At 47.6% G+C, this 11,493-nt stretch overlaps 1 protein-coding gene across 13 annotated transcripts in view; it reads left to right on the top strand.

Moving 5' to 3' along the window:
* Window positions 1-11,493, top strand: part of MEF2D (myocyte enhancer factor 2D) — a 175,203-nt gene that overhangs the window by 520 nt on the left and 163,190 nt on the right. The gene's annotated exons all lie outside the window — the stretch shown is intronic.

Below are 11,493 nucleotides of genomic sequence, written 5' to 3'. Positions count from 1 at the left end.
GAGGACGGACCGAGGCCGGCGGGCCGGTCCTGGGCGTGCTTCGTCCCGCCGGGCGCACAAGCCCGTGCGTTAGGGCTGCCGGCAAGGCTGCCCCTAGATGGGCGGTCGCGGGTGGTGCTTGAATCCGGGGCGCCGGGGGCAGCTCCTGCCGGTTGCTTGGCTCACTGTTTCCTGCGGGGCGGTTGAGTGTGCGGGAGGGACCGACTGAGATGGCATCGGAGGTTGACCGTCGAGGCCCGTCCCACGTTGTACACCAGGTGTGCGCGTGCATTTTCGTTGCAAGCTGTCATAGCGGATCAGCCCGTCAATAAATTGGGCCCAGTGACCTAATTGGTATCAGAACGGAACAGGCAGAGGAATTACGGATTACCCCTCGTGCATGTGTGTAGGTTGGTGGAGAACTGGGGGCTGCTTCCTTAGGCTAGGGCTCACCAAGGCCAACTGTTTTAAAAAATTGACAATATGTTGCCTGAGAGAGTTAGGATTTCTTTGCTTTTGATCTCACCTCTGCTATTTCCTCCTCAATACTATAGGACAGGTCTTTGTTTTATTCTCAGTTCCCCCTTAAGTAGGGCACTACTCTGGATGTTAACCAGGGCAGGCCAAATAGAACCTCCATTAGAGCTGAGGTTAGGGGTACCTGGGGCTGGTGGATGCTGCTGAGCTGTGGGGAAGGGATGTCACCTCCATGACCTTCCGGTGTATTTTTTCCAAAGCATTCGTTGGTCGCTGCTACGACTAGATGGACCCAGCTTCACGGTTCTTGTTTAATATTGGCTTACCTTCCAGGTTGCTCCTCGACAGGAATTAGCATGATGGGTTTTGTAGAATGTTCTGGGCACTTAGGGAAAGAGCTCCACAAAAGCAAGTGCAGTACATTTCTGTGAGACTTCCAAGTAGTTTCTTATTCTATATATTAAACTTTGCTGCTCATTTTGGCCCAAAACTAACTCAGGCGTACAAGTGATGTCAGATGATGTCTTCCATTCGGACAGGTTCCTTTGGCATGCGGTCGTAATGCATCAAACTCTAGAGTGAAGAATTCTATGTAATTCTTCCAGGTGCCCACAACAGTATAAGTTATTTCTGCAAAAGTTTCTAATAATGTCCATGCCTGTGTGGTTACTCAGCTGTTTGAATATGAAAAGGGGGCTTTGAAGGTGTGTTGATAGGGTCCGGCAGCTGTTTCTCCCAGCTCTGCATCTGTTGGTGACAGGGCCAACTCTGTTGCTAGTATGAGGAGCTACTGGTACAATGTTAGTGTGTACGTATGTGTGCATGAGAGAGAGAATGTAAGCAGTACTTGGGATGGCACCTCTGTCTGGAGAGGGCAGCGAGTGTTTGATTTATGCAGCCAGGCAGGGCTGGGGGCAGGAACCTGAGTTTTGATAGAGGGGGATCCTGGAGCTTTGTAGTCCTGCCTCATGGTGGAGAATGACAGCCCTGGGTTTACGAAGTGGAAAGGTGGCTGCAGGGAATAGTAGGAGGGTAGCAGAGATTCTTCCAACCCTAACCAGGCATTATGGGGAAGTGTCAGAAGAGGGCGGTGCTGGGAGTGTCTGTAGAAGCTGTGCAAAATGTGAAGGTCCTGGCACAGTTTTGGCTGCTGGTGTTTCTGGGAGGGAAGGTTGTGGAGAATGTTCCTGGGTCTCCACTGGATGTCACTGCGGTTGCAGGTGATAGGGGAGAAGAAAGGCTATTTCAGATGCTGTGGGGCAGGACTGGCAAGGTGTGGTGAGCAATAATGAAGGCTGGATTGGTGAACATGCAAACAATTGTCTAGATTGCCCTTCCTTGGGCTGCTGCACTCCGGATGTATCGGGCTATGCTGGCTGGGGGATTCTGGGAATTGTAGTCTGGAGGAGCCATGTTAGGAAATGTTGGTCTAGATAGCCTGGAAAGCAAGAAACGGAAACAAGCCTTGCTCCTTTCCAGTCTGTTTACATTCACACATACACTGTTTTCTTTTCTCCTTGCGGGCAGGACACGGTTCTCCTTCCTTTTTGCCCACTGCCTCAGTCAGGTGTTCATGCAAACGCTTTTCGTGCACGCACTATGCTTGATCTGCGTTCTGTGTTTTGGTTCTCTTAGCTATTTCCTCCTGTTTCGTTCACCCACATGCCATTCACTTGTACTCTCCTCTGTGTTCTTTGATACACGGAGCATGTATTTATGTTTAGTTGGTTATTGTCAGTCACTTGCATTCACTTGATCTTCTCTCTGTCACATCCTGCCTTCTGCGGTCGGGGATAATGAAGAGGGAGAAGGCCTTTTCAGTAGTGGTGCTCCATTGTGGAACATTTTTCCTCAGGCCAGTTAAGAGGGCCTCTGTCTAAACCCTTATTTGTTGGAACAGAACCAATCCTACAACAGGTGAGGAGTGTCGCTGGAGCCCTTTCTGTTTAGTTTTGGATACTTTGCTTTTTCAATTGCATTTGCAGCCCATTCCATGATTTAGATGCATGGTTTATCCATGTTATGTAGGATAATGAATTGGCACACTAGGAACTGTGAATCTGTATCTGTTCATGCCATCTGGGCTGCCGTTTCAGCCGCTCAGTAGACAGTCTAGTTCGTGGCCAAGTGTGGGGTCACCTGCATCTGGTGCTCTGGGGTGCTGCCTGTTCCCCCTGCCCCTGAATTGGGGCAGCCCCAGTTTCAAAGGGATAGCCACTTCCTGCTTTTTACTGTTTTGCTGTTATGGGTTCCTTTTGTTTGCTGTCTCTGCCCTAGGTTATAGTTGTATGAATTTTACTAGCTAGCTTTTGCTGTTATGTGGAAAAGAAGCATATGCATTCTTAACTAGTTAGTTTGTTAAGTAAATTCTGTATTCTACTAGAAGGTTTTGCTTTTTTCTGCAGGCACATCGATATCTGTCCCCTCCCCTCCAAATTGCACCTTCAGGATGGGAAACAGTCACCCATCTCACCCCCGCCAAGATCTCATCTGTGTCTAGCTTAGCTTGCTTTATGCAGAAATTTTGGGTTGCACTATTGCATAACATAAATACCCAGGTTGTGATGCTTAGATTATTAAAATGGCTAGACTTTCCCCTTTGTATCTTGGGATATTTATATACTTGGGAAACTAAATTTCAATGTTTTGTGTGGCCTGGAAGAACCTTAAGTATTTTTGTGACGTAGTTCATGTTTCCTGTATCTAGGATGAGACTTAGACATGTCTGCTTTAACATGTTTTGAGTTGCCTGTTCCAAGACACCCTGATATGGGCCAAATTTCAAATTTGCAGGTGAAGTGAGAAGGGCACTAATCCTTTTGGGATGTGGCACACGGGAGGCATTCGAGATGCAACGGGACAGCCACCTGAGAGGAATGCTTTAACCGGGAGTCCTGCACTGAGCAGGTGATTTGACTCAATGGCCTGCTAGACCCCTTCCAGTTGTACGAATCTGTGATTCTATGCTGCTTTTGCCCTCCCTTGTTTTGAAGGAGAGTTGTAAAATTGTTATAATTTCATTTTTGAACATTTTATTAATGTTGATAGTTATATACAGCCTTATTCATATAGGCTCTGGGCAGTTTATAAGAAATTAAAACTAACAGTGATTAAAATTGACTAAAATAAACATACTAAATAAAATTGATATGAGAACTAATCTGAGAAGGCCTGTCAGAAGTGATACATCTTTAATTCCCTTTTAAAGGTGGCAGTCTGGAATATCAGATGCATTGCTCCTGGCAGACCCTTCCACAGTGTAGGGACTGCTACTGAGAAAGTCCTCTGGGTACTTGACATTAATTGTACAGAAGCAGACTTCAGAGCATTATCCCCAGAGGACATTACCTGACAAGGCAGAATCTAAGGGCAAAGGTGCTCCTGAAGGTGTTCTGGACTCAAGCCATGACGGGCTTTAAAGGTAATTACCAACACCTCTCACTGCATCTGGAAACATATTGGCAAGCAGTGCGGAGACTTCAAAATAGGTGAGATGTGGTCCCTCATGATGTTCCAGAGACCAGCTTGGCTGCCGTATTTTGTGCAGTTGCAGTTTCTGGAGTAGGGCCCAAGGGTAGCCCCATGTAGAGCGTGTGGGTAATCAGTCAAGAGATCTTCAGCTGGGCTTGTGTCAGATTCCAAGGGTCATGGCAGATTACCCTAACAATTACAATATCGTACTGAGGGAGGAGGCGCAGCATATACAGTAGAACGAATTGGTAGAAGGGCCTGTAGCAATTCTGCCTCTTGTTGGGGAAATAGTGTTTTATGTATGCATGCATGCATGCATGCAGTTTAGGAGTTATATACTACCATCAAGACCCTGCACAAAGGCAAGAGGTGCATAAAAACTTGAAACAAAAACACCTTAATATAATAAAAAGCAAAAGCATTAAAACTGTAAAGCAACCACAACTGCGTCATTTAAAAGGCTGAAATAAAAGGATGCCTGTTCACTCCTTTTCTGAAGGCAGGAGAGTGGGGACTCGGTGCAGTTCTTGGGAAGCACATTCTCTGGTTTGGGAGAGGTGGGTGAAGGCCCTTCGTGCGTGCCGCTCTTGGCAGTGGAGCCCACCCAGGGCCTCTTCCGCAGCTCAGTCTGCTTGGGCAGAGTCATAGCCCGACAGGCAGGCTCCTGTTTCTTGGGTGGAACTGGGAAGATAATTGGCACTCTGTGCAGGCCTTTAAGGACTGGTGTGACATGGTGCTGCCACCATGCGCCGTTCATCAGCTTGGTCTCTGCATTTTGCATCATTTATTTATTAGATTTACATCCTACCTTTTTTCTTATAAGAACTCAGCTTGGATTATAGCAATCTCTTCCTCCTGCTCTCAGCCTTATCTCCATGACAACAACCCTGTGAGGTAAGTTGGACTGAGAGTCTGTTCCTTGGCCAAAGTCACTCAGTTGGCCTTCTTTGACACTTTTGCAAAATCCTTAGGAGTAGGCTGGCGTGGAGCACATTGCAGCAGCCTCAACATTAAACAGCAAATGCTACCTAATTCTCACTCCCGAGGGAGAGATCTCAGAATAGTCCTGCCTGGCCAGTTTTCTGTCACATTTTCTGTCAAAGTATGAGAGAAGGTGGAATTTATATTCAAAAGCAGTTCAGTGCCTTCCCAACCCCCATTTTGTTATGGGTGTCTAGAATAATAGAATAGGAAGGGGCCAGAAGGCCATCGGGTCCAGCCCCCTGCAGTTGCAGGACACCAGGTCACACCACCCCACTCAGAGGGCTGCCAGGTTCTTTCTGAATGCCTCCAGTGGGGGAGAGCCCCCCGCCTCTCCGGGCAGCTGCTTCCACTGCCGTATTTCTCTGACAGCGAGGAAGCTTTTCCTGATACCTAGCCTGAGCCTGGGTTGTCGCAGCTTGACTTGATCATTCCACGTCCTACACTCTGGTCACATCATCTAGTCACATTTTGTCTTAGTAGCTAGTCACTCAAAAGTAGCGCTCTGGCAGCCCTTCTTACGTATGCAGTTCGCACCACGCGCATCCTTTGTGTCGTTGGCCTGAGGTTACTGGCTGCTCCAGCTGCTCCAGCACTCTGGGCACTCGTTTCTGCCTCTAGCTAGGAACTGCAAGGACAGCCCTCTCCCTTGGCTGGGCATCATGCTCATTTTATTTTCCCTTAATATTTATATTCTGCCCCATTCCCAGAGGCTGCACTTGCAGCCTCCTCTGAGGCCTCGTGGTCTTCCAAGGAGTCGCTGGGGAGAAAATACATTAAAGTCTCTCCCCTCAAGCCGCTGAGGTCTTGTGTCATGTCCTGCAGGATCATCTAACGGAGCAAGGGGGCTGTTTGCTCGCTATCCCTGGGCAAAACCAGCCTCTTCCTCCTAATGCTGGCCCACCTCCTCTCCTCAGGAAGCAGACAATTGTTGACAAAAAGGGCCTCAGGTGTGGTCTTAATGAATGACCTTTGCATCCATAGCTGGTGTCTGTCTTCCATCTTTGCTCCCAAGTCTTCACACTCACTCACTGTTTATCTCTCCACCCCCAGCTGAGCTTGACTGCCTGCCACTTGCCATGGCTGTTACTGCACAGGCTGCTGAGTGTCTCCTCTTCCTGTTTCCTTCCTTACCACTTTCTTGCCAGCATCAAAGTGTCTGTTGCAAAGAGATGAGTTTATGGTGTTGATGCTCTTTGGTTTGCTCACCCTTGTTTGAAATTTGTATTGGACCAGGGGAAATGCAGACCATCTGAAATGAGGCATTGCTCCTTTAGGAGGGCTGCTGGGCTCAGGCTCGGCCTGCTCAGCATGGGGTTGCACTTCCCTTGGAGCACAAGACCCCATGTTCCTGCTGACTTCCCACCTACTATTCCATTTGTGGACCCGGTTCAAATGGGTGGCTATTATCCCTTGCAGTTTGGGACTAGGACACATGCGGGGCCATTCCAGGTCTTTTGCATGTCCTGCCATCTGTGTAGAATTGGTGGAGTGGCCCTCCTGCTTGCAGTGCCTGGGATTGGGGTCTCCTCTGTTTCCTTGGAGGTCCGTTTTGCCCCAATCTTTGGCATCCTGTTGGTTTTAGCAGACTTCTGGACTGAGTTTCTCCCTGTTATTATGCTCCCATTGTGGTGTTTTTAAATTATTTGCTACTGTTTTCTTTGTGGCTGTGTTTGATTTTTAAAACTATTTTGCTGAGTGAACGGATTTTCACCAGTGATTCTAGGCAGCTTGAGAGCTCTGTTCTGAAGTGGAAAGATGGCATGTAAGTCTCAAGAATAATAAATAATATATCCTCTGCCTTTACATGCAGGAAAATCTTGTTTTAGACATATCTGTCCTTTTGTCTCAAAGAGGATATTTGGAGTTGTCTTTCCCTGGTGCTGCTGCTGTAATCCCACAGAGATCCTATTCATCATTCAGAGTGCTGCTGAAAGCTCAGCTGTGCCTAATGGTGGGTTACCCAAAACAGTATCCTAACTGCTGCTGTTGCTGCTGAGGGAATGTACCGAATGCCATTGCAGGGCATGCCCTGCGTGGGATTTTGAAGGTGACAGTGAGGCTGCCTGGCACAGTCTTTAATCACATTTGAAATTGTTGAGGAAGTTTTGCTGGGGCATGGGAGTATCCTCATGACAACCTTGCGAGGTAGGCTAGAGTCAGATGTGGCTCAGTTCAGATATGACACTGAAACATGGTTAAGGGAAGCATCACTCTGACATGGTATGAATTGATAAACCATGACAAGGGTCAGTCTCCTAACACAAAACTCTGCTGTTTCATGGGATTTTCAGGGGGACAGGAGTTGACGTAAGAAGCACAAGTCCCAAGAGAATGGGGACAAAAGCAGCTAGCATCTCACAGCCCTGACAGACCTCTTGCACCGTAATGTGGAGAGCTCTGAAAAGTTGGCTTGTGCAAGCCATGGTTTAGGGTTCTCACACTTGGGCCTTTTGTTTATACTGCTCCTGCTGCTTTTCTCTAACTCTAGGATTTGTTTACATTTGCTTCTGAGTTTTAATTTTGTTCTTGGTTGTGTGTAATTTAATGTCTCATTTTGTTTAGCAATTTGTTTTCTTTCCATTGTCTCTGGAGAGGAATAAAAATAATGAATTGGGTCTGATTTGACCCAAGGGCTGGCCAGTGGCTGTCATAACAGGCTGGCGGGAACCTCAGCTCAGCTCAGCTCTGCTCAGCTCAGCTCAGTTCCCAGCCTGGACATTTTCTTTCCAGTTAGTGCACTGTGGAGAAATCTTGGATAGAAAAATCAAAAAACGGGGACAAAATTGCCCACAGCAACAGTACACGTGGAAGTAGTGTGAAAAAGCAGCAGCACTGCCTCATTTCCTTGCTTTGCAATCATTTTTTAATAAATTGAGAGTACAGTTTATTTTATTGATATATTGTCAGCTCTTTAAGTACATATAAGGACCTCCTGCTGGAGAGATTTGCACTGAGAATGTTAGGTTTTTATTACTGTATTGTGCAATCCTCCCTGAGAACTTTTTGTTACTGGGCAGACTAAAAATAAATAAATAAACAAAGCTGTGCCCGCAAAGCAGCAGTTGGCAAGCACTTCAGCAGCAATTTGGGGGCGTTTACAGCATGGCCGAGACCAGGATGAGGTTGCCCGAACGGCCCTCTGGCTGGGTCATGATTGGACAGATGAGGTGCAGGCAGGACTGTGATGGCATAATCTCTCTCGTGGCATTGTTCAGGCCTTGGGGACCCAAGCAGCTGTGGTGTAGCACTTCCTGATTTGACTGGACCCTTGCCTCCAAGAAATCTCTATTTGCAGTGTGTCTGTCTTTATAATTCTTTGTCATAATAGAAACATAGAAACAGAGCGAGTCAGAAGGGATCTCCCAGGCCATCTAGTCTGACCCCCGGCTCCAGCCAGCTCCGCTCACGACATGCCTACCATGTGCATGTGCAGTCTGTCCTCACCGATGGGGCCTCAACCACCTCCTGTGGAAGCCCACTCCGTACCCTTGGGGTCCGAACTGTCAGGAAGTGCTTCCTGGCATCCAAATTGAGCCTTGGCTCCATTGGAGCACGTCCTGCCCTCCTCTGCAGGGGAAAACAGGTCTCTACCCACCTCCACGTGACACCCCTTCACGTACCTGTATTCCTCCAACAGTTCCCCTTGGAGTCTTCTCCAGGCTGCTAGGAGGTCTCTGGGAGATCAGCTAGTCCAGCCTCCTGCTCAGTGCAGATGCTGCAATTAGGATCTAGCTGCAGTGTCCCTGTCAGACAGTGGTCCAGCTTCTGCTCAAATATCTCTGGCAGTGGAGCACATGCCACCCTTGAGGCAGCTGAGCTGCTCTTGTGGCTGGGCCGTGTCTCCTAAAGTTTAGTCAAGGCATGCTTCCCTACATCCCCCCCACCCCAATTATTCTGCCATCTGTACAACAGAGGATGAATTTGCTCAGTCCTCTGCGTGGCAACCTTTAAGGAAGTTGAGGACTGTCCTCTCTTTTTTCATCTTGGAGTACAATCCTGTGCAAGTTTAGAAGTCCCGTCCGTGAGAATGTAAGAAGAGCCTGCTGGATCAGAACAATGGCCATCTAATCCAGCATTGTGTTGTCACAGTGGCCAGCCAAGTGGCCACAGGACCCAGAGGCAGGAGCTCAGGGAAACAGGCCTCTCCTGCTGAGCATCCGCAGCAGTGCAGGCAAGCTGCCTCTGATCCGGTGGTGGGATGTAGCCATCAGGACTAGTAGCCATGGATAGCTAGCTGCCTCTTCCAGGAATGTGTCCAGTCCTTTTTTAAAGCTATCCAAATTGGTAGCCATCACTGCATCTCATGAAAGTGCATTCTCTTGTTTTTCTCTGGCCCTTGTCCTTGTCCTTCTCCTATACTGCCTCACAGCTGAAGCTTTTTGAGTGGTTTACAGCAATTCATAAAACAGATAACAAAATGCCAAAAGAAAGAAGCAGAAAAGCAGAAAACATTAAAAGCAGAAAAAACAGCTAAAACACGAACACAGAATGACTCTGACACCTGGGATGGGTAATCCCCTCAAGCTCCTGGGCATCTGAGTAAGTCTTTGAAAGGCCTGGGCATAAAGGGCTGCCTGCAACTGGTGCCGAAAAGATGGCAAATTCGTGTGGGGGCCACCACAGAGAAAGCCCTGCCGCTTGTTGCCATCCTCTGCACTTCCCTTAGAGTTGGTACTTGGAGGAGAGCTCCAGCGCTTGAGAGTAGTGTCTGAATAAACATATGCCCATGGCTGTAAAGCCCATGCTGCACATAGCTTGCCATTTCCTGTGATGAAACTGATAAGGTCTAGTTTGAATGGCTGGTAACAGGGTTTAGGAGATTTTTTAAAAAGTGTGTCTTTAAGTTGATTGAACAAACGTCATCAGGCAAGGAAGTCTAGCAAGACAATTGGTGTTCCTAGCCAAAGACCCAGGCAGTGTGGTGTAGTGGTTAAGAGCATGGGACTGGGACTCAGATGATCTGGGTTCTAATCCCTGCTCAGCCATGGAGCCAACTGGGTGACTTTGGGCCAGTCACAGACTCTCAGCTCAACCTACCTCACAGGGTTGTTGTGGGGATAAGATGAAGGAGGAGATGTAATCTGCCTTGAGCCCTTTGTAGGAAAAAGGCAGGATATAAATAAAAAAATAAAAATAAAATAAAAAACTTCTCTAGGCAGAGAAGAGAGCCTTGTCCACTGAAATGAACACACTAACAACTCTAATTATTGGTTTTAGTTATTATGTAGCATTTCTGGCATTCAGAGTTATTTACAAACCTGATGTCATTCAGCTTCCCAACAGCCCTTGCAAGGCAGGTCATGAATAATACCTGAGAATCCCTGTTTTATAGATGAGAAGCTGGAGGCCACTTAGTCGCGTGAATTGGGGTTGGAATTATGCCATTCCAGTGCTGCCCATTGGGCCATGTAGGGCCCCTTGCAAATAGTGAATGCTTGGACAGCCTGGTGGGGCTTGCTCCCGAGTAAATGCTCACTGCAGTACTGTCCTTATGGGTTTTGTAGCAATTTTAAAAGCATCAGTTGTCTTTCCATGTCAGTTGACACTGATTGCATGTGGCCTTTCTGTGTGGTGTTTATGGAGAAGATGCTGCAGGAGTTATAAAAAGAGGACTAGTCAGACTTTTTATTACAGGTATGCCTTATATAATGTATCTTGGAATGGGGTTATAAAAGTTGTTTCAGGCCTAAGCACATGCCTTAATAGGTCACGGTTACAAAAACATCAATAGTTACAAATGACCTTTTCGGCAGTGTACAGTGCTGCATTGGCCTCTTTATTAAAGTGTTCCCTAAACATTAATTTGCCTCTTTTTATAAGCAGCAAAATGCTTCTTGGCCTGAAGGCACTGAGATACAGGTTTCCAGGGCCGCAAGCCAAGAGCAAACCAACCAGATCCATTTGAGCCCTACAAAATTATGAGATGTGAGCTTTAAGATAAGATTTCCCATCTAAACTAAGTAATATTTTTATCATTACATTGCATTTATATCCTGCCTCTTTCCTCCTGCAAGGAACTATTGGACCCTTGCCCATCTTGGTTAATAAACAACGCCAAGCACGGGATTGGGATCTGGATCTTGGAAGTGGTTAACGCTTCTCTGAGGGAGGGTTGGGTACCTGCCCCTTTAAAGGAGGCGGTAGTCCGACCGTTCCTGAAGAAAGCATCACTGGATCCAGAGATGGCCACTAATTATAGACCAGTGGCCAACATCCTGTTTCTGGGCAAGGTGTTGGAGCGGGTGGTGGTGGGACAACTCCAAGCACTCTTGGATGAAACTGATTATCTGGACCCATTTCAGTCCGGCTTCAGACCCGGGTATGGTACTGAATCTGCCTTGGTCGCCCTGTACAATGACCTGTGCAGGGAGAAGGACAGGGGGAGTGCGTCCCTGTTGGTTCTTCTAGACCTCTCAGCGGCTTTCGATACCATCGACCATGGTATCCTTCTGGATAGGCTAGTGGGATTGGGGGTCGGAGGCACTGCCTTGCAGTGGTTCCGCTCCTATCTCAATGGCCAATTCCAGAAAGTGGTGCTGGGGGACTATGGCTCTGCACCATGGCAGCTATGCCATAGAGTAC

This window comes from Varanus komodoensis, unplaced genomic scaffold, assembly GCF_004798865.1.
Source record: "Varanus komodoensis strain SLA01 unplaced genomic scaffold, ASM479886v1 scaffold57, whole genome shotgun sequence".
Lineage (NCBI taxonomy): Eukaryota > Metazoa > Chordata > Lepidosauria > Squamata > Varanidae > Varanus > Varanus komodoensis.
The sequence above is the reverse complement of the archived record's forward strand: the minus strand, read 5'-3'. Positions and strand labels throughout refer to the sequence as shown.